This window comes from Delphinus delphis, chromosome 6 (genome assembly GCF_949987515.2).
Source record: "Delphinus delphis chromosome 6, mDelDel1.2, whole genome shotgun sequence".
Classification (NCBI taxonomy): domain Eukaryota; kingdom Metazoa; phylum Chordata; class Mammalia; order Artiodactyla; family Delphinidae; genus Delphinus; species Delphinus delphis.
The window spans coordinates 104,991,821-105,013,728 of record NC_082688.1 but is presented as its reverse complement, the minus strand read 5'-3'; the positions used below and the strand labels follow the sequence as shown (position 1 = coordinate 105,013,728).

Below are 21,908 nucleotides of genomic sequence, written 5' to 3'. Positions count from 1 at the left end.
GCATCATTCACAATAGTCAAAAGGGGGAAAGAGCCCAAATGTCCAACATGAGATGAATGGATAAACAAAATGTGGAGTATCCGTATAATGGAATATGATTCATCCTTAAAAAGGAATGGAGTTCAGATACAGGCTACAACATGGATGAACCTTGAAAACACCATACTAAGGGAAAAAAGCCAGACACAAAAGGACAACCTTGTATGATCATACTTTTATGAGAAACCTAAAGAAGGCAAATTCATACAGACAGAAAGTAGAATGGTAGTTGCCAGGGGCTGGTGGAAGGGAGGAATAGGAAATTATTGCTTAATGGTTACAGAGTTTTGCCATAATGATGATGCATGCACAACATTATGTATTTAGTGCTGAGTCACACACTTAAAACGCTTAAGATGGCAAATTTCATTATATATATTTTTCCACAATTACGTTTAAAAAGAAAAATGTAACCTGTGCTAACTGACCTGTGAACATAGGAATTAGACGCTGTTGTGAAAGTTTACCAGGAGGGATACTGTTACAGTGTTTAAGCAAACAGAAGCATGGTGGTCTAGATGAAGCCCAGGAAAGATCAAGATCAAGTATTGATTAGTGTTTTTAAAGTACTAGATAAGCTGATTCTAAAATCCATATGGAAGAACTAAGAATAACAAAAAATAATTTTGAAAAAAGAACAACAAGGGAGGCCACCTCTCCCTATGAGACATCAAGACGTACATGAAAAGTTATAGTATTTAGACGGTGTGATATTAGCCCAGGAATAGATAACTAGATCGACCAAAGAAGCCCCAAGCAAATCCCTGACTCTATGGAAACTTGGTATCAGACAGACATAACCAACCAGTGGAGAAAGAAAAGACTATACAGTAAAGGGGCTGGACCAGTTGATTATCTATGTGGAAGGAAAAGAAAAATGGATCCCTACCTTACAGCAATGACAGAATTAATTCTAGATGGATCCCATGCTTAATGTGAAAATCAAATTTTTAGAAAATTTTAGAGAGAAAATAGAGGAAAATATACACATGATTTTGAAGTCGGGAAATTTTTTTTTAAATAAGACTCAAAAGCACGAATAATAAAAATTGCAAAAGAGTTGACTACATTAAAATTAAACTTGTCTGTACATCAAAATATGCCATAAACAAAGTAAAAGACAAGCAAGGGACTTGGAGAAGACCTCTGCATGGTAAGTGACTGGTAAAGGTTAAGTAAACAGAATACACAATGAACTACTTCAACCAGTGAGAAAAATGACAACACAACAGACGCAAAAGCAAAGAATGTGAACAGACAATTCAACAAAGAGGAAACACAAATGGTCAATAAACACATGAAAAGATGCTCAATCTCGATAGTAATCAGGAAAATACAAACAATTGTGAGACACCACTTCACATTCATCAGATTAGCAATAAATTTTAAAAGTCAGACAGCAGTAAGCCCGACTACGGCCGTGGAGGAGAAGCTGTTATACACACCATCAATTGGTACAACCATCCTGGAGAGAAATGTGGCCATGTCAGTGCGCAATCACGACGGCCAGCAACATCCCAGAGACACTCCTGCACACGTGTACAAGGACATGGGTACAAGAATGTGCCTCAGAGCACCATGTGTAAGGGTGCTTATCCAAGCACTTACAGGCAGCAAGCGACAGGATGAAAGCACGCATTGTAATGATAATTCAGGACAGTGGTGGCCTCCGGAAGGGAGGGAGGGAGGGGAGTGAAACTGGGAAGAGGTACACAGCGGAGTTTCAGCTACATCTGTATTTTTTATTTAAAAAAAGGAACTGGAGCAGAAAGGCAAAATGTTAATATTTGGCAAAACTAAATTGTGAGTACATGATATTCTTTACGCTTTTCTGAATACTTGAAATACTTCATAACAATACTTTCTTAAACTCTAGCAGTATTATTCAGCATGACTTTGGAGGACATGAACATTCCAGGTCACTGGGCAATTGCAGAACAGCAAAGGAAGAGGGATCTTTAGAGGTGGAGCAGCGGTATGTTTCCTAAAGACTCTGAGCCAGAAGATGAAGACGATGCAACACCAAGAGACACAGGAGGCACCAATTCTGTTGCCTTCACCTTAGCCTGGTAGCATGACCAGCATCAAGGCCATGCCACTGGGAGTCTCCCCGTCCCCAGCTACGCTCCTCTCTTAAGGCTGCACCTCGACTCCTCCCTCTAACTGAGACCTCTTTCCTAAACACGGATGGGAGTCAGCTGCAATTTCTAATTGATTGAAAAAAACACTCTAAGCAGAGCTGTCATATATTCCTTCTCTGATCATTTCCTGCAGAGATAATGAAGTATTTTAATACAAATGAAGAAAACTCAAGTTTCTTTCTCTCACAGCTCCTACTGCAGAGCAAAAAGTGTTGGCAAGGATGTCAAGAAAGAACTGTAAGCATAGATGATCTTATTTGCAAAGCAGAAATAGAGACACAGATATTGAGAACAAATGAATGGATACCAAGGGGGAAAGTGGGGCAGGGGGTGGGAGGAATTGGGAGATTGGCACATATACACATATGCACTATGATACTATGTATAAAATAGTATACACTATGATACTATGTATAAAATAGACAACTAATCAGAACCTACTGTATAGCACAGGGAACTCTACTTAATGCACGGCAGTGACCTAAATGGGAAGGAAATCCAAAAACGAGGGGATGTATGTATACGTATAGCTGATTCATTTTGCTGTACAGCAGAAACTAACTATACTACAAAACTTAAAAAAAAAAGAAAGAAAGAACCGTAAGCAAAAGTGACGATCACCAATGGCTCACCAAGTAAAGGCAGGAAGGTGTGGTGGTGAAGCCAGACAACCTGGTCTAAATACCAGCCCCTCCACTCATTTGCCAGTTGTATGTACATAACCTTTCAGAGGCTCAGTTTCCACACTCTCAAGTAACAATAAAAATCCCTACCTTACAGGGTTAGAGAAAATAAGATTATATATGAAAATCGTTTGCACAGTGGCTGGCACATAATACACTAAGAGTAATAATAGTGTATTATTATCAGTAACCATGGATTGGACTACATTGAATTAATCTTTGAGTCTGCTGAAATGTAAGCTCCATGAAAACAGGCAAATCTGTTTTGTTCACTGATGCAACCCAGGCACCTGAAACATTGTCTGACCTGTACTAAACAATAAATGTTGAATGGACGTGAATCCCAGCATTTGGCACACATGAGAGCTTACTGTGTGCGGGGTGTTACACATTTTGTATCTCATTTAATCCTTACAACAACAACGTATTATACTAGTCATTTTATAAAGGAGGAAACTGAGGCCCAGAGAAATTAACTTCCTTCCCCAAGCTCACAGAGTTAAATGGGAGAGCCGGGATTTGAATCCTAGTTGCCATTTTTCAGTTATTTGTTGAATTAATGAATAAGTAATGGTTCAGAATCACTTGACAATCTAGTAAATGTTCACAGTAGTTAGGGTGAGAGTGATGGGTTACCCTGGGTGGCCAGGTGAATTATTACTTATTACAGAATCAATGAATTACTGTTAAGTTAGTACTTATTATGTGTATCATGGCTTTGTGGCAGAGACTGGCCATGTTCCAGGCCAGGGGTGGAACCCACTGGTGTTTTCAATCCCTCTGCTGGGGTAGTAACGAGGAAGGAGTTCTCCCCATTTTACAGAGAGGGTTACTGGACAAAAAGACGAAAAGTAAATGTCCCAAGGTGATAAAGAGAATTAGTAAACTAGAAATAAAATCCAGTCACCTCCTCCCCTCTCACAAAACTCCAGCTTAACAGAACTACTGATTTGGAATCCACTGCAGCTAGGAAGAAAAGTGGTATTAAGGCAGGAAAGTAGAGGAGATGTTTTCCTTTTCCTAAGACCTCAGCTATTAACATATTTATTTATAATCAATTACTTCTGAAGAAAAAAGTCATATCCAACAATGACATTAATAGGAACTATTTTGTCGGGAGTAGCTTTTAATTTAAAAATAACTTTACAGAAGTTTTTTGTAAACAAGTTTAAAGCATAAATGAGAAAAAAATTATTTCATTACCATCATATAATCTTTACGTATATCCTCCTAGTCATTTTTGCACATCTGTCTTTTACAAAAATGGGATGTACACATTTTATAGCTTGTTTTTCAATCAATTAATAAAGTATAACTATCTTTATATGTCACTAAATGCATTTTTAAAAATAATGGAACTCCACTGTATTTAAATGTTAAGTCCTTGAAAATTGAAGGTTGAAAATTCAAGTTGTTCCTAATTCTCCCCCATTATAAACAAGGTTGAGATGAACATGGTAGAGCTAAATCTTTTTTGCATGTGTTTAATTATTTCCATAGGATAGGCTTCTAGAAGTAGACCTGCTGGGTCAAAGGGTGGCATTTGGAATTTTTAAATTTAAGCACAAACATCTGTTTTAAATATATTTTTAACTTGTCTTTCGCTTCCTTTTTAGTTTCTTTTTTAGTATCAAATACATGGCAAGCCCCCGAGGGAGGTTGGCAGATGCTCTCCTTATATTCCCTTTTTCTCTCTCCTTTTCAGAAGGAACAATGTCCGTGAGTTAGGAAGAATGAAGGAGTAAAAGATGAAAACAAAATAATAATGTTGACCCAGAGTGAGAAAGACTGGTTGGCTAGGGAAATAAAACCCCATCATCGGAGGCATATGCAGAGTTAGGCCCCATGGTAAAATCTACAGGAAATGAAATACGTAGGTACACTCCTAGCCCTTGAGAAGTTTAAATGCAATTCAAAAGCAAAATTATAACCACATGAAAGATTCAGCTGCATATAACATGTCCACCTACAAAAGGCAGAAGAGTAGGCGATTCAGTTAACTGAAATAATCCGTTTAAAGCAGGAACCATAATGAAAAGATACACTGAACGTTTTATTTAAAATGAACACTTGAAGACATTTATGCACAGAATAGGTCAATTAATTGAAGTTTCATAATGCTTTGGTCGACAGGTTCCATTTTTGGTTTCCTTAATTTAAAAAAATTTTTTAATAAATTAAAAATTTTAATATAAAAACTTTTTTTTTTACTTTTTTAAAAAAATTTTACTAATTTTTGGCTGTGTTTGGTCTTCGCTGCTGCGCGCAGGCTTTCTCTAGTTGCAGAGCGCGTGGGCTTCTCTTTGTTGCAGTGTGCAGGCTCTAGGTGTGCAGACTTCAGTAGTTGTGACTTGCGGGCTCAGTAGTTGTGACTTGCGGGCTCTACAGTGCAGGCTCAGTAGTTGTGGCGCATGGGCTTAGTTGCTCTGTGGCATGTGGGATCTTCCCGGACCAGGGATTGAACCTCTGTCCCCTGCATTGGCAGGCAGATTCTTAACCACTGAGCCATGAGGGAAGTCCCTAAAAACTATTTTCTATTAACTAAAAATTTTCCCCAATATTTGTTTTCTCACCCATATCCAATTCTATTATAATTCTTTTTAGAAAGTTACTCCTACCCAGTCTTTTCCAAACTTCAAATTGTTTTTATAGAAGCAGTTCTCTTTTCAAGCTCCTATTTCATACTGGGCATCAGTCAGTAAGCCTCACAGAGGGAAGAGAGAAGAGTAGTTCATACAAAGAGTTAAACAGAAGTCTGTTACTTCTTTTATACAACGTGAGTGTTCCTCAGATCAAATCCAGATGGCATCTACTCAGTAATTACCCTTCCAAGGAGAAACGGTGGAACAAGGGAATCAAATGTGTAACTTCTGGTTCTTCGTGGGCCAATGGCATAGAGGACAGACTCTACAGGATACTTAGGCATCTACAGACCAGGGAGATTTGCATCCTGAAAAACTGTCAGAATCCACCGAGATGTACAAGATCGGCAAGTACATCTTAAGAAGGGAAACGTGTGAGGCTATCGGCGATAAGCTTCCTTTGAATTAAAATAAAAATCGCACTACAGGGACTTCCCTGGTGGCGCAGTGGTTAAGAGTCCGCCTGCCAGTACAGGGGACACGGGTTCAAGCCCTGGTCCGCGAAGATCCCACACGCCGCGGAGCAAATAAGCCCGTGCACCACAATTACTGAGCTGGCGCTCTAGAACCCGAGAGCCACAACTACTGAGCCCGCATGCTGCAACTCCTGAAGCCCGCATGCCTAGAGCCCGTGCCCTGCAACAAAGGAAGCCACCACAATGAGAGAAGCCCGCGCACCACAACGAAAGGTAGCCCCCGCTCACCGCAACTAGAGAAAGCCCGCGCGCAGTAACAGAGACCCAACGCAGCCGAAAATCAATAAATTTTTTAAAAAGGCAAAATGTTATAAAATAAAAATCGCACTACACTAATCTGTTAGAAGTGCTGCTATCATGGTGAAGAGGAGGCTGCGCTGCACTAAAAGTCAGGAGCTCTGAGCTCCAGTCCAATTAGACCCCCGTGAATAGCTCCGTGGTTTGTGTAAATTACTAAGTCCCTCTGAGCTCCCTCTTCCTTACCTGTCAAGTGAAGTGAATTAGTGCAGGATAATTACTAAGATCCTCTTTAATTCTATAACTCTACTATTTTTAAAAGAAAACCAATAAGCATATAAAAAAGAAAAGCAGTAGACATTACAGACTTTCCAGTAGCTTAGCGAATCAATCTAGATTCTAAAATCACCTACTACAATCACATCTCATTTTATTTTACAATTTAACAAATATTTATCAAGTGTCTACTCTGTGATGCTGGGGATATTTCAGAAAACAAGGGAAATCTCTGCCTTCATGGACCTTATAGTCTGCTGAGGGATACCGACGATTTAACGAGCAATGACAATAAAATGCGATAATTGCTAAGGTGGAAAAAGAATATTCTTGTCGGAAGAGTGTGTACATAATGCAGTATGAAGGATTTTCTCTGCCAAGAGTTTTTCTTTTCTTCTCTTTTCTTTTTTTTTTTTTGGCCACACCTTGCGGCTTGCGGGATCTTAGTTCCCTGACCAGGGATCGAACCTGTGCCCCCTGCAGTGGAAGCATGGAGTCCTAACCACTGGACCGCCAGGGAATTCCTGGAAGGATTTTCTCAATACAGTTATATCTAATGTGAGACCTGAATGGATAAGAAGAGGCTCATTAGGTGGGGGGCCAGGAGGAAAATGGTCCAGATGGAAGGAGCACTGCATGAAAAAGGCAGAGCTAGGAGGGAGTTGGCTAGTCTGGCATGCATCTGTGGCTGAATTGCCTGGAATAAGGGATGATGTGAAAAGAGAAGTAGGCAGGAGCTGTACATACAAGGCCTTCCGGAACATAACAAGGAGTTTTGTCTTGAACTTCCTATCCATTGGGGGGCCATCACGTAACATTTTCGAAAGATTACCCTGGTTGTGATGTGGAGAACAGGTCGGAGGGCAGCAAGACCCAAGGAAGAAAATCACTGGGGGCTGCTGCAGGAATCGAGACAAAAGATGGTACCCTGAATTAAAACACTGGCAACGGGGATGCAGAGATACTTAGAAGGCGGGACAGAACTTGGTGATTAAGATGTGTGGGAACAGAAGTCAAAAATGATTCCTAGACTTCCAGCTTCAGAAACTGGGTAGAAAATCTTCCATTGTGTTTCCTAAGAGGATTGGCTAGAAGCCTGGAGTTGCTGGCAGAAGTCTTGCCATCATTTAGAAAGAGGCCACCTTAGAATGGCGCCAACACAATGGAAAACAAAGCTAAGAGACAGAGAGGGTGAAGCTGTTTCTGACGTCCTTATGGTACATCTCTGGACCAGCTATCCCAGATCTACTACTGGACTTTGCAGGCATATGAATCAAAGAATTTCCCTTGTTGTGGTTTTTGGTGGTGGTGGTGTTTCGGTTGGTTTTTAATTTGTTTTTTCTTTTTTATTTATTTAATTTTGGCTGCATTGGGTCTTCGTTGCTGTGCGTGGGCTTTCCCCAGTTGCATTGCACGGGCTTCTCATTGCAGTGGCTTCTCTTGTTGCGGAGCACGGGCTCTAGGCGCACAGGCTTCAGTAGTTGTGGCTTGCGGGCTCAGTAGTTGTGGCTCACTGGCTCAGTAGTTGTGGTGCATGGGTTTAGTTCCGCGGTATGTGGGATCTTCCCGGACCAAGGCTTGAACCCGTGTCCCCTGCATTGGCAGGTGGATTCTTAAGCACTGCACCACTAGGGAAGTCCTGTTTAGTTCAATGTGAATTGAGGTCTGTCACTTGGAACCAAAAGAATCCTGGGAAGAGAGGGGACAGTGGGAGTGGAGAGACCAGGGTAGAACCACCACTGAAGAAGCGACACAGGAAGATGAGCCCAATGAGAAAGACAGAGGAAAGGAGGAGCCCAGGAAACTGCAGTGCCAGCAGAAGGGTTTTCAGAGATGCATGTGGTCGGTAAAGCCAAATGCTCTAGAGAGATACGGCAGACAAGGACCAAGATGTATGCACTGGGTTTAGCCACAAGGCAGTAGTTGGTGGCCTTGGTGAGGACAGTGTCAGTCGAGGGGTGGTGGTACAAGCCAGACTGAAATGAGGTGAGGAAATAGAACAGAAACAATTCTAAGTCAAGGCACTGAGTTTGAAGGGAAGGGCTGTGGAGGGAGATGCTTTCAGACGGATGAGGAGGGAGAATGTGTAAAGGCTAACGAGGAGGATACAGGAGAGGGGACAGTCAGCTGGGGGAGTCCCTGAGGAGGAAGAAGGTCCAGAGCACAGGACAAAGCACAGACTTAAAGGTCGGCCCCAATTCAAGGGAAGGACACCTCTTCACTGGAAGCTGACAGAGAGAAGGATGCGGGCGGAATTAACTAGGCGTCCTGGCAGTGGCAGCAGGAACTCGATGATGCGACTGTCTGACAACCTCCATCTTCTCCAGAAAGTAGCGGGCGGGGCCCTTTGCTGAGGATGAGGTGAACAGAGGTGGAGGGGGCGGGGTTGGGGGTGGAAGGCTTAAAGAGAACGGAAGCCATCTGAAACTGTGCCGTGGCGAATAGGAGAGAGACTAGGAAAACACAGAATTGACTGGAAGCTAAGAGGGCCCACTGGATGACAGAAACCATTCCATAGTTTCCCCCAAATCTGGTACGTCGAAGAAAGGATGGAATCTGAAAGTAAATGTTTGATCACAATGAGGCAACTGATTTATAAATTATCTCTTTCATAAATTAAAAAATGTTAGTGTGTACTGGGATCGTTTTCATGACTGATCTAAAAGAGGAACTTTTACGTTTGCTGACAGGACACTCAGCTTTTCTGCAGAGTAAACTGCCAACCTGATGGAGATAAACCACAGGAAGATCTCACAAAATGATGTGACAGAATCCAGAGTGGCGGATAAGATTCAGAAGGCTGGAACGGGAAAACGAATCTGGGTCTAAAACACAAAACCAAACTCAAACTGTGCTCGTAAAATAAAGGTCTTGGGATCTCAGTGACCACCCAATTAAGAGATCAAAGTTACCAAAACAATGCTCTTTTTTTAAAACAATATTTTTTGTTTTTGAATGTTTATTTATTTATTTATTTTGGCTGTGCTGGGTCTTAGTTGAGGCACACAGAATCTTCACTGAGGCATGTTTAGCTGCGGCATGTGGGATCCTTAGTTGCAGCATGCGGACTCCTTAGTTGCAGCATGCATGTGGGATCTAGTTCCTCAACCAGGGATCAAACCCAGGACCCCCGCATTGGGAGTGCAGAGTCTACCCCCCACTGGACCACCTGGGAAGTCTCCAGAACAATGCTCTTAAGAGCAGATACAACCCTTGGGTTGAACAAATACCAAATACCAAGAGGCCACTAGATAAGGTCCTTTCCAGTATCAAGACTGAAATTTCAGTTAAGAGTGATAAGAGCTCATGTGAGATAACTGTATTTGAAGACCTCATCTACTGATCACATTAGTCATCCATGTTTTCAACTTCTATCCTTATATTTAGTTTCATCCTCAACAAAGTTTTTGGACCATACTGTCGCAACCCCTCCTGAAATGTCTTTTCCAAATTACGATGTAGTCTTGTGATACCTATCTTCAGAGAGGTATGATGCAAACACTCTGAAGAGCATTTTCTTTTTGTCTTTCATAGTTGAGGGCATTTACTACTGAATTATTCAATATTCTTCATAAAGAAAAAGCAAACAGAAACAAACAAACAAAAAAACCCAGGTGGGAACTTTCCTATCCAAGGCCTTCATTGCCTGGGTTTTCATTTATCTGCCCCACTTCTTTTTTTTTTTTTTTTTTCTCCTGCGGTACGCGGGCCTCTCACCATTGCAGCCTCTCCCGTTGCGGAGCACAGGCTCCGGACGCGCGGGCTCAGCGGCCATGGCTCACGGGCCCAGCCACTCTGTGGCATGTGGGATCTTCCCGGACCGGGGCACGAACCCGTGTCCCCTGCATCGGCAGGCGGACTCTCAACCACTGCGCCACCAGGGAAGCCCTATCTGCCTCACTTCTGACTTATCATTTCCAGGTTCTTAAGCTGAAAAGTTCATTCCTCCTGGCCCTTCAGAGTACTGATTCTCTCCTCAGCCTTCACACAACTAGGTTACCACGTGCCAGAAGCAAGGTGACGAGCTAAGATTACAACCTCATCCCTAACCTTGAAGGATTCACAGACTCAGTAAATGATGCCAATACAGAGTGACAGGAGCTGAGACAGGAGGCAGAGGGGGTGGAAAGGCGAACGTGATCATCTCCTCCAGAATGGGCAGAAAGGGTTAGGAGGGCCTCCTGCACGAGGCGACACTTCAGCAGAGTCTTGAAGGATGACGATTTCTCTGGGCAGCGAAGGTGAGGAAGAGTGGGAAGCAGAGGGAACAGCAGAGTGTAAAAACCCACGAGGGGCTTCCCTGGTGGCTCAGTGGTTAAGAATCCGCCTGCCAATGCAGGGGACACAGGTTCAAGCCCTGGTCCTGGAAGATCCCACATGCTGCGGAGCAACTAAGCCCATGTGCCACAACTACTGAGCCTGCACTCTAGAGCCCGTGCTCCACAACTACTGAGCCAGTGCACCACAACTACTGAAACCTGCCACCATAGAGCCCATGCACCACAACTACTGAGCCCATGTGCTCTAGGGCCCACATGCCACAACTACTGAGCCCACACACCTAGAGCCCGTGCTCTGCCACAAGAGAAGACTCCACAATGAGAAGCCTGCGCACCGCAGCGAAGAGTAGCCCCCGCTCACTGCAACAAGAGAAAGCTCGCGTGCAGCGACAAAGACCCAATGCAGCCAAAAATAAATAAATTAAAATTAAAAAAAAAAAACAACTCTTGAGACATGGAACAGGCTTACTTCTGGGGGCTGTAGGTTGCATAGCACAAGTAGAGCACAGGGTGTAGGGAGAGGTCGGAAGATGAGTCTAAGCAAGTGAGGAGGGACCAGACCAGACACTGCCTCGCTCAAGAGCAGGTAAGAAGTTTGAACTTTATCCTGGCTCAGGTGTGAACCAATCACTTTTTTCCTTGGCTTAGCCAAGATTAGAATTGTTGAAAGCAAATTTTCGCCAAAGCACAAAGGGGAGAGCAAACAAATACAAAACAAAAAGCAAACAGTAAAAAGCATAAAAATGAACAGCTCACAGGTCCCAGATCTCTCAGCTGCTTCACAAAGTTCTAGCTCCAGATGAGAACTTGTACACAGATGGCTCAGCCCAAGCCCTCTTTCTCTCCTCTACCCATCCATGTTGGCACTGAACAGCTTACCACTTGCTTTGTCCCTGGTGCAAACGTGAGGCCGATGGGGTGTCAAGATCAGCACAGGCCTTATTCAATTCTTGCTTCAAAGCTTAAACGCCTGTTGGACCACTTAGCTCTGGTTTCCTGCCAAGGGATCCTCTACCCCATGAGAACAATGCAAATGACCGAGCTCAACTGAGGGTTAGAGGTTTTCCTACTCAGGTGTCCAATTTAGCCCACTTCTCCAGGTTCTTCTAATGACTCATCCTTAGGTAACTTCCTGAAAGTGACTGTCCGGAATCCCACCACTACAGCAATCTTTTTTTTTTTTTAATCTTTTTTTTTTTAAATAAATTTATTTTATTTATTTGTTGTTGGCTGCTTTGGTTCTTTGTTGTGTGCGGGCTTTCTCTAGTTGTGGCGAGCGGGGGCTACTCTTCGTTGCGGTGCTCAGGCTTATTGCGGTGGCTTCTCTTGTTGCAGAGCATGGGCTCTAGGTGTGCAGGCTCAGTAGTTGTGGTGCACGGGCTTAGTTGCTCCGTGGCATGTGGGATCTTCTCGGACCACTGCTCAAACCTGTGTCCCCTGCGTTGGCAGGCGGATTCTGAACCACTGCGCCACCAGGGAAGCCCCGCTACAACATTCTAACAAAAAATACTTCACACGTTCAGTTTTGCCTCCAGATGGTTTCCACCAAAGGTAAAACCCACTCATCTGCATGATGTCTTCAGAGCTGACCTATAAAACGTTACCGAAGATGCTGTCCACAGCTTCAAAACTGTATTCAACAGAGCCCGTGTGGTAAATCCTCCCCTGCGTTTAGTTCCAGGAAAAAAACTGTCTCCTCTAGAGCTGAATTTGTATACTTTATCTTGCCAGAGTAAGAAAATGATGTAACCCAACCTGTTTCCTTTTATACCATGGCTTCCAAGAAACTTAAAACCAAATCCCACGCCAAAATGTCTCCTCTCAGATGCCTAGTAGGACCTACTTCCACTTCACTGCTATGACCATTTTTGTTTTATATTTTGAAAATAGCTAGAATAGACTGTGCGTCTCTTATACACCAAGCACCCTGCTTCTCCCGATGTGCCCTTCCTCCTCACGTCATTTCAAATCTAGTGCTTGTTTTACTAAACTACCCCAGTGCCTTATTTTTAAAGTTATGCTTTACCTCGTATCCTATACTTCATATCTCCTAGAAGCAGACAGGTCCAAATATTGTGGATTTTTTTAAAAGACTCTATTCACGGGGCTTCCCTGGTGGCGCAGTGGTTGAGAGTCCGCCTGCCGATGCAGGGGACACGGGTTCGTGCCCCGGTCCGGGAAGATCCCACATGCCGCGGAGCGGCTGGGCCCGTGAGCCATGGCCGCTGAGTCTGCACGTCCGGAGCCTGTGCTCCGCAACGGGAGAGGCCACAACAGTGAGAGGCCCGCGTACCGCAAAAAAAAAAAAAAGATTCTATTCACATTTATGCACATAGTTGTGAACAGCCAACCAGGCTTTATCCTTAGAGGCACAGATGGGGAAGTCATTCCATAAAAGTTGGGCTTTTTCCAGATTGCACTGTCTTCCACATCACTCTCTTTTTTTGTACCACTGCTTGTCTCCGTGTATTGCTCTTTTTGTCTGCCTTTTGGGGTTTCTGCTGTGGCTATCACCCTGACCCTCCACGCAGGCGTTAAGACTCCAGGCAGTACCATACTATATAAAGAAGACCCTAAAGACTCCATACAAAAACTACTAGATCTAATAAATGAATTCAGCAAAGTAGCAGGATACGAGGTTAACATTCAGAAATCGGTTGCGTTTCTTTACACTAACAACGAAATATCAAAAAGGGAATGTAAAAAAACAATACCTTTTAAAATCACACCAAAAAAAAAAAATACCTAGGAATAAACCTGACCAAGGAGGTTAAAGACATATATGCTGAGAACTATAAAACATTAATAAAGGAAATTAAAGAGGATTCAGAGAAATGGAAAGAAATACCATGTTCTTGGGTTGGAAGAATATTGGTAAAATGGCAATACTACCCAAAGCAATCTACAGATTCAATGGGACCCCTATCAAATTACCCATGACGTTTTTCACAGAATTAGAACAAATAATCCAAAAACTTATATGGAACCATAAAAGACCCAGAATTGCCAAAGCTATCCTGAGGGAAAAAAACGAAGCAGGAGGCATAGCTCTCCCAGACTTCAGACAAGTAACAGTAATCAAAAGTGTGGTGTTAGTACAAAAACAGACACATGGATCAATGGAACAGAATAGAGAGCCCAGAAATAAACCCACACACCTACAGTCAATTAATCTTCGACAAAGAAGGCAAGAATATAAAATGGGAAAAAGACAGTCTTTTCAGCAAGTGGTGCTGGGAAAGTTTGACAGCTGCACGTAAATCACTGATGTTAGAACACACCCTCACACCATACAAAAAAATAAACTAAAATGGCTTAAAGACTTAAACATAAGACATGACACCATAAAATTCTTAGAAGACGGGCTTCCCTGGTGGCGCAGTGGTTCAGAGTCCACCTGCCGATGCATGGGACACGGGTTCGTGCCCCGGTCCGGGAAGATCCCACATGCCACGGAGCGGCTGGGCCCGTGAGCCATGGCCGCTGAGCCTCACATCCGGAGCCTGTGCTCGGCAACGGGAGAGGCCACAACAGTGAGAGGCCCGCGTACCGCAAAAAAAAAAAAAAAAAAAAAAATTCTTAGAAGAGAACATAGGCAAAATATTTTCTGACATAAATAGTACCAATGTTTTCTTAGGTCAGTCTCTCAAGGCAATAGAAATAAAAACAAAAATAAACAAATGGGACCTAATCAAACTTACAAGCTTTTGCACAGCAAAGGAAAACATAAAAAAAAACCAAAAAACAAAAAAGCACAAAAAGACAACCTACAGAATGGGAGAAAATATTTGCAAATAATGTGACTGACAAGGGCTTAATTTCCAAAATATACTAAGAGCTCGTACAACTCAACAACAAAAATACAAACAACCCAATCGAAAAATGGGCAGAAGACTTTAACAGACATTTCTCCAAAGACATATAGATGGCCAGTAGGCACATGAAAAGATGCTCAACATCACTAATTATTAGAGAAATGCAAATCAAAACTACCATGAGGTACCACCTCACACTGGTCAGAATGGCATCACTAAAAAGCCTAAAAATAACAAATGCTGGAGAGGATGTAGAGAAAAGGGAACCCCTACACTGCTGGTGGGAATGCAAGTTGGTGCAGCCACTATGAAAAACAGTATGGAGGTTCCTCAGAAAACTAAAAATAGAATTACCATATGATCCAGCAATCCCACTCCTGGGCATATACCTAGACAAAATTATAATTCAAAAAGATACATGGAGCTTCCCTGGTGGCACAGTGGTTAAGAATCCGCCTGCCAATGCAGGGGACATGGGTTCAATCCCTAGTCCAGAAGGATCCCCCATGCCATGGAGCAACTAAGCCCATGCATCACAACTACTGAGCCTGCGCTCTAGAGCCTGCAAGCCACAACTACTAAGCCCAGGTGCCACACTATTGAAGCCTGTGCACCTAGAGCCTGTGCTCCGCAACAAGAGAAGCCACCACAATGAGAAGCCCGCGCACCGCAACCAAGAGTAGCCCCCGCTCGCCAGAACTAGAGAAAGCCCGCAAGCAGTAACAAAGACCCAATGCAGCCAAATATAAATAAATAAAATAAAAGTTTTTTTTTTAATTAAAAAAAAGATACATGGGCTTCCCTGGTGGTGCAGTGGTTGGGAGTCCGCCTGCCGATGCGGCGGGCGCAGGTTCGTGCCCCGATCCGGGAGGATCCCACGTGCCGCGGAGCGGCTGGGCTTGTGAGCCATGGCCCCTGGGCCTGAGCGTCCGGAGCCTGTGCTCCACAGCGGGAGAGGCTGCAATGGTGAGAGGCCCCCACACAGCAAAAAAAAAGATACATGGACCCCAAAGTTCACAGCAGTACTATTCACAATAGCCAAGACATGGAAACAACCTAAATGTCCATAGACAGATGAATGAATAAAGAAGATGTGGTACATATATACAATGGAATACTACTCAGCCATAAAAAAGAATGAAATAATGCCATTTGCAGCAACATGGATGGACCCAGAGATCATCACACTAAGTGAAGCCAGAAAGAGAAAGACAAATACCATATGATATCACTTATATGTGGAATCTAAAATATGGCACAAATGAACCTATCTATGAAACAGAAACACACTCACAGACATAGAGATCAGACTTGTGGTTGCCAGCGGGGGGGGGGGCAGGAGAGGGATGGGTTGGGAGTTTGGGGTTAGTAGATGCAAACTATTACATTTAGAATGGATAAACAACAAGGTCCTACTGTATAGCACAGGGAACTATGTCCAATCTCCTGGGATAAACCATAATGGAAAAGAATATGAAAAAAGAATGTACACATGTGTATAAACTGAGTCACTTTGCTGTACAGCAGAAATTAGCACAACATTGTAAATCAACTATACTTCAATTTAAAAAAAAAGACTCTAGGCAGTACTCACACTTGGTCTATGCCAGGGGTGAGGTACATGAGCTGCACTCAATATTTCTGCACCTGCAGCCCCTGGACACACCTCATGGGACTCCTATAGCGCTTAGCAGCTTCTTCATTGGAATCACAACTCTCTTAGGCATTTGGTACCTCCCACTTTACCTCATATCACCTCCCTTCAACCCTACCCGTTCCCCCTATTGATCTTTCCAGGAATCAAGGAAGGTTTATATAACTTAGGACTTTATGTCCAAGGGAAACTGGCAGAGCATCTAGAATAAAGCTGGCAGATGGCTGTAACTAGACAGAAAAGTTGGAAACTGGAGAGGATATTTGGTACAACACAGGCCCTCAAATATTTGGTAATGAATGAATGAACAAATGAATGAATGAATGAACAAAATCCAACTTATCACCAGTTTCCCACCTTGATTACCTAGACAAAGCCAGCAACCAAATACCAGGTTCTAAGCACCCATGTTTCTTCAGCGATTGGAATCCTGTGAATTTGCTGCAGTAAGGCTGATAACAATGGAAAACTTGGTTTCTCTTTCTGCTTAAAAAGAAAGCCAGAGCACACCTCCTTCTGCCCAAAGAGCTTCCTTGTCACTACCAGGTGTGACTGTCTGGCAGAGGCCATGTTTTTGCTCTGAATTCTCCTTCTGCCTGAACTTGCTCAGTGACCCTGGGTAAGTCACTTGCTCTTTTTTTTTGGAAAAATACACAAAAAATTTACCGTTTTAGCCTTTTCAAAATGTATAGTTCAGAGTCATTAAATACATTCACATTGTTGTGCAACCATCACCGCCGTCCATCTCCAGAACTCTTTTCGTCTTTCCAAACTGAAACTCTCTACCCATTAAACAGCAACTTCCCATCCCCCTCTCCACCTGTCCTGGCAACCACCATTCTACTTTCCATCTCTGTGAATCTGACCATAAGTGGAATCATAAAGCATCTGCCCTTTTGTGACTGGCCTATTGCACTGAGCATTATGTCCTCAAAGTTCATCCATGTTGTAGCATGTGTCAGAATTTCCTTCCTTTTAAGGCTGAATAATACTTCATTGTATGTACAGACCACATTTTGTTTATCCATTCTTCTATCAGTGGACACCTGCGTTGTTTCCACCTTTTGACTACTGTGAATAATGCTATGAACACAAGTGTACAAGTATCTGAGTCCCGGCGTTCACTTTTTTTGGGTGTACACCCAGAAGTGGAAGTGCAGGCTCAGGCAGTAATTCTGTTTGCTAGTTTGAGGAACTGCCACACTGTTTTGTTCCATGGGACTTTTAAATGCAGAGACAGAACTGCTTAAAGAGCTGGCCACTGCAGTCATATTGTCATGCTGACTCCTGAGAGATGTTTCCCGGGTGTAGATTTGCCCAGAAGGGTTGTCTTGCCTCATTCTCTAGAGAAGCAGGATCCACCTGCTGTTTAGAATAAGTCCGGCTTTAGACACAGGACCTGGGTCTGAGCCTGACCCTGCCTCAGGATCCACTTCTGTAAAGTAGGTCAATAATACTTAATTTTCAGGGTTTTTATAAAGGTCAGGGATCATGTACACAAAGCACCAGGTAAGCGCTTAGAAAATGAAGCTGTGACTATCACCCTACTGACAGCAAAGGGTGGTTATGAAAACCAAACCACGTAACGGATGTGACAGCTGGAAAGGGTCATGCTTTCTACAAATGCTAAGCCCTCCTCATTTCCTTCCTAATCTCTGCTATGGTCTCCTAGCAGTTCTTCCTGCCTCCTGGCCTCTTAAGTCTATCCTCCGCTCCAGCTTCAGAGTGAGCTTCCTAAAGCAGACAGGATCCTGCCCCTCCTGATAAGGCTTTCAGTGGCTCCCCTCACCCTCACCAGGCCTTCCTGTATTCAGTCTACTTCTCAGATCTTGCCACTCTACCCCCATGATCTTCTTAATGCTTGTCCCCTCCACCTGGAGCACTCTTCCCCCAGTGTTGGCTAAAAGTGAGTCATCCTAGAATTACTAATTTCCGACATTTCCGGGCCTTTCCTGACTCCACCAGACTAGACTCGAGGCCCACGGCACCAGGAGCAATTATCTATCGCCGTCCCAAGCACACGTTTCATTACAACCATCTGTGGGTTGATTTCCCCAACGCGATCAGCTTCTTAACTTCAAGGGTTAGACGATACATCTTTGCATTTCCGGCCTTAGCACAGTGCTAGGATGTTTACTGAACAAATACATATATATGAATAACAGGATGGTGCTTTCATTATTGGAAAGTTGGAAAAGTTCACGAGGTTAACTCCTGAGTTCATCAGGATAACTGTTTCTAAAGTCTCATATTACATGACTAGTATTAGAATAATTTGTATCATTATATAATGAAGAGTTTTTTTGAAAAACTGGCACCACAAAGGATGGGAGCCAAAAGGGAAATATTTCAAGGTACTTTCTCTATCCCCTTCTCCCTCTAAAATAAGTGGGATGTTTTTAAATTGAGCTCCTCGGGCCTTCATGGTTCTTCTGAGAGATACTTTTGCTTCCTTGGCATCTGAGAAATAGCCTGACCTCTACGTGCATGGCCCTGATGACATGACCCCTGATAAGAGATCATTCCTGAAGCTATTTTTCATGAGTGGGCTAAAGTAATGAGTCCAGTCTTGCACTTAGTAGGTGCTTGATAAATATCTGCCCAAGAACTGAGTTCCTCATGAGTTGCTTGTTTGTGCTAAATCCTGTGAACTCCACTCTGTGGCTGGAGGTCAATTTCTTAATTTACCTCCTTCAGAAGCAAGAACAGTGCCAGCTGTTCCAGTTTTGAAGTAATCAAGGCACTGGAAGGTTGTAAAAGCAATGGGACAATTATTTAAATTAACCTAAAGTGCATATACAGTATTTACAGCTGATGTGGGAATCATCTGATCTGCTTATTTTTAGTGAGCCCATGAATTGGTATTTAAGTTTCATTATATGGGTGTCAGTGTCTTTCCATATGAATCTCTTGAAGCTGAAGCCTTAATTGATGCTTGCAATCTACTGGGCAAGGTTATCTTTTTTTTTTTTTTTTTTTTGGCTGCGTTGGGTCTTCCTTGCTGTGCATGGGCTTTCCCTAGTTGCGAGCAGGGGTCACTCTTCGTTGCGGTGCATAGGCTTCTCATTGTGGTGGCCTCTCTCATAGCCGAGCACCGGCTCTAGGCGTGCAGGCTTCAGTAGTTGTGGCACATGGGCTCAGTAGTTGTGGCACATGGGCCTAGCTGCCCTATGGCATGTGGGATCTTCCTGGACCAGGGCTCGAACCCATGTCCCCTGCATTGGCAGGCAGATTCCCAACCACTGTGCCACCAGGGAAGCCCTGTTCAAGGTTATCTTTTAACATGTCCTTAAACGGCTCCTTTTAAGCTTCAAACAGTGCCCTCTAGTTCTTATGCGTGCTGGTGATTATTAATGACTTTCTAGATTGTGGTTTTATCTTTGGGGTTTATTGCCACTAACTGAGGACCTTAAGGTGGGAATCACTGATGAATACTAGCTAAGAAAATTTTTTTTCTTGCTTTTAATCTTTTAAAGATTTGTATCATTTTATGCACAAATACACAATGCTTTTAAATGAATATTAACGTTAGATGTAGAAAATACAAATATTTTCCAAATACAAAGTATTATACATAATGAGAAATTCATAATTTCATATTTGATGGAGAACAGACACTCCTGGGGGAAAGTACCCAGAGATGGGCTTAAGGATCATTAAGAATTTCTGCTTAACAAAGATTTATAATCCTAACAACTCCTAGACTTACCTTCTTTCCTTGGGCATAGGTGAGATGATAACTGTTTGAAAGAATTTTCTTGTTTCTGATCATTATCGCAAATCAAGAGCCGTGTCTAGCAAAAAAGGAACCTGTGCTCACAGCATTTTACATTTTGAAGGAAAAATAAAGGTAATTTAGTCGTCCAGACTTCTCAGAGGCAGAAATGTTTTAGAACCAAGCTTCCCTGATTTCCCATCTTCTGCCTTTTGCACTATCAGCTAATTTGTTAATTAGGATCACGTTCACCTGAAGAATATATTGTTTAGATGGTCTTCCTAGTTATAATCTTTATTGCTTAACAACAAATGAAACTGCTTGGATTTCACAAGTAAAAGCAATCAACTGATATTTATTGGGCGAGGGTTTTAAAGAAAAATAAACCTTTAAAATTAAAACTTATTTTACATCGGTGCTAGGGACCAGAGGACTAAAGTGCTTTTCTGAGCCTTTAGAAGTAGGCAAAGGTGGATTCACTTTAGAATCGCAAGTTTCAGATGAGGATTATTTCAGATTGGCATTTTTACCAAGGGGAGCTCTGGGGTAACAGAAAGTGAGACCGAATGGATGGAGCCATGCAGTGTGACCCAGAAAACAGGCTGAGGAGGACAGACCCCAACAAGCTTAAGCTATCCCAGGTGCCCGCATATTCCAGTGCCTTCTATGTGCCTAACTTTATTTTTTGAAAAGCTCGAACTGTGGGATCCCCAAACTAGGGTCAGCTGGGTTGAGGCGCTCTGGGGTGGGGCGCTCAGGGACTGTTGGGAAGCACTGTCCTGGAGAGTAGTTCTGGGGTGTAGAACTTGAGGACACCCACTGGCTTAGATCACAGGACAGCAACCTCCTGATGGCTCTAGGGTGGCGGAGGCGGGCATGTGACAGACGCCACTCACTGAGTACCTGAAACAGCGGAGACTCAGTACCCACACCCACCCCGAGAATTAGACCCCTATGGACATCTAACTTTTTAGGAGTTTTCACAAAGGCACACATTCTGAAGACACGCAGCCCACACCCACACAAGTTCTCACTCATTCTAACCCCACCCCGGAGTTTTTGCATCCCTACACAAGACAGGAGGGATGAACCAAGAGCTTGAAATTACCCCGGCACAGATTCCCCAAATCAGGTTTCCCAAAGCCCAGCAGAGTCGGGGGGGCGGGGGGGACAGGGATGATGGGACGGAAACAGAAGACTTTTGAAATAGATTCCTCCGAGCGAAACTGGTAGCTCCATCTCTAAATATTAGCAACGTTAAGACTTCTCCTGTTGGCACAATTAGGAAAAAAAAGACTTCACACCCCCCAAAAGGGACGGTCCGGGAGAGCACCCCCTACCTTGCTACAGCGCCAGGTGGACAGGTCTCCGAGGCCGGGGAAGACACAACCTGATCCCGGGCGGCTGGCCGCAGGAGAGGCGCAGCTGCGAGTGAAGGCTGTCGGAGCTGCGGCCCTGGCCCCGCCCCTCGGACGCCCCGCCCCCAGGACGCCCCGCCCCTCGGACGCCCGCAAACCCTCGGGGCTCGGCTGCCTTAGCCGCAGCTCGGTAACCTCCGGACCCGAGCGCCCGGTGCATTGTGGGACGCCGGAGCCCGCTGCTGAGGCTGCGCTGACCCCTGGCGGGCGCGTCCAAAAAGCAACCCCGGGCTGGCGGGGTGAGTCTGCGGGGACCCGCCGAGGGAGAGGCGGGGCCGGGCACTTCTGGGACAGCTGCGAACTAGCGTGGGTTACCTGTTGTTCACATCTCAAACTTTGCTTTTCAAAGTGCCTGGGCCCCCCTCTCCCAGGTAGTGACATAAGTAAAAAAAACAAGAAACTTTCAGTCTCGGAAAAGCTTTTTAAGCTAGGAAAAGTAATTTTAAAATCATAAAACTAAATGACATCAAGATTATGGGAAAACCTGAACACTTAGTTTTTAGTTCTGTTGAAACCACAGATCGGCTCAATC

The 21,908-nt window shown here is 43.7% G+C and overlaps 1 protein-coding gene across 1 annotated transcript in view; it reads right to left on the bottom strand.

Annotated features, from left to right (window-relative positions):
• The window catches only part of EXTL3 (exostosin like glycosyltransferase 3), a 125,503-nt gene extending 104,131 nt beyond the window's left edge, over nucleotides 1-21,372 (bottom strand). Inside the window, exon 1 of the mRNA XM_060015238.1 lies at nucleotides 21,299-21,372. The gene's annotated coding sequence lies outside the window, so the exon portion shown is untranslated. The remainder of the gene's footprint in view (nucleotides 1-21,298) is intronic.
• Between the last annotated feature and the right edge of the window lie 536 nt (nucleotides 21,373-21,908).